The following is a 2500-nucleotide window of genomic DNA, read 5'->3' on the forward strand; positions in this document are numbered from 1 at the left end:
TGGTCGTTGTTCATCTGCAGGTTAGCTCTGCACAAATTTAAGAAACATGGTAGTTCAGCTTAACCACCCGTAATATTTGTATTTAGGTCTGTGCTACTACTTATACCTGTCTCTGTTGTAGAATCAGTCGCTTGATAATTGAGGCCGATTTTGGCTGCTATTTCTTGCATTTCAACGGCACACTTAGAGATATATGCATTGGCTCATCTTAGTAATATAACTAAGGAAGTGAGATGTGCCCCCAGGATTTCATGTTGAAACATCCCTCAGAAACCCCAAATAAAGTCGTCCCCAAAGATTAGACGTGTACATTTGATATCCGAATTAAGGGTGTTAATATATTCATTCAAAGAATACACACACACACACATAACTCGTCTATAAATATATAATATATAAAGTTTCATTCTAAGATACTATTTGTGTGGTTAGGTACATGGTTGTGGTAACACACTTATGCATGCACATACCTATATGTATATATATTATATATATATATATATATATATCTATATATATATATTATATATATTATATAGATAGATATATATATTTATATATAGAGAGAGAGAGAGAGAGAGAGAGAGATGTAATATAGATATTATATATATGTATATATATATTATATTATATTTATATATATATAAATATGTTATATATATATGTATATATATATATATATCCTTCGTATATATATGTATATGTTTATATATATATGTATATATATATATCTTTGATAGGTTTCGGCCATTATTGGCCCAGGCCATGTCTAACTTATAGCACCACCTGGTGCTATTAAGTATATATGTATATATGTATATATATGTATGTATATATATATATCCTTCGTATATATATGTGGTGTATATGTATATATGTGTATGTATATATGTGTATGTATATATATAATATAAGGTATATATATATATATGTGTATGTATTATATAATATATAGTTATATATATATATATGTGTATGTATATATATATATATTATATATATAATATTTATTTATATATATATATGTATTTATATATATATATGTATATTATATTATATATGTATATTTATATATATATATGTATATTTATATATATATATGTATATTTATATATATATGTATATTTATATATATATATGTATATATGTATATGTATATATGTATGTATATGTATATGTATATATGTATGTATGTATTATAGGTATATGTATATATGTATATATATATGTATATATTATATGTTATATATTTATATATATCTATATATATATATATATATATAATATGTATATATATACATGTGTGTGTGTGTGTGTAAATTTTTATATAAATATATATATATATATGTGTGCGTGTGTGGTGTGTGTGTGTGTGTGTAAATTTTTTTTTGCCTTATTCGACTTGCGTCAGTCCCTGGGTGAAATGAGCATCTTATTAAAAAAAAAAAAAACTTCGTTTCGCAAATATCAACACTCAATTGTCCAGTAGAAATGAGTAACTCCGTCAACCACTGAAGCCCGATACTTCCAAATGACCCAACAACTGTATTAATCCTTGCCGCGGCACAATAATCTTTTATCTGATCGAAGAATCACAGAGAGGCTTCTTTGGTTGATGTATTACTTGATAATATTCCTCTAACAATCAAGATTTCTGATGATTCCTGGGATCAATCTATACTCCATGTTATCGATTAGATATGTTATCGATTAAAGTATTAATTTAGAATCTCAGACTGGAATCTTTCAAGCGGAGGGTACAATAATTCGACCATATCAGCTACACATTCTAGGATGCTGCTGGGCTCTTCTTCTTCTGTCTTCTTCTTCTTTCTTCTTCTTCTTCTTCTTCTTCTTCTTATTCTTCTTCTTTTCTTATTCTTCTTCTTTCTTCTTCTTCTTCTTTCTTCTTCTTCTTCTTCTTCTTCTTCTTCTTCTCTTGTTCTTCTCTTCTTCTTCTTCTATAGTATGTTTCGTCATATCACTTAAATGTGTATATATATATATATATATATATAATTAGATAGATAGAGATGATAGATAGATAGATAGATAGACATGTAAAAATTATAAAACATTATTACAATACAATTGTGTTATTTTCCAGCAAAAATTGGTATCTTGTCCCACTATTTCATATTTATATAGACATGCATATATATATATACATATACATATATACACATTTATGGATATATGTGTTTATATATCATCATCATCATCATCGTTTAACATGCGTTCTCCATGCTAGCATATGTCTGTGCATATAAGCATATATATATGTATGTACATATATATATATATATATATATATATATATATATATATTATATATATAGTTGTGTGTGTGTGTGTGTAGTATGTGGGATGTATTTGAGGACATGTTTGATAATTTAATAAACCAACACTAATCTAACAAAACCCAAATGCAGTTTAATACAAAAACAAAAGTAGCGTACATGTTCTCAAGAAGCATTCTTGTAAGATTATTCTGAATCCA

Source organism: Octopus sinensis, linkage group LG10 (assembly GCF_006345805.1).
Source record: "Octopus sinensis linkage group LG10, ASM634580v1, whole genome shotgun sequence".
Taxonomy (NCBI): Eukaryota; Metazoa; Mollusca; class Cephalopoda; order Octopoda; family Octopodidae; genus Octopus; species Octopus sinensis.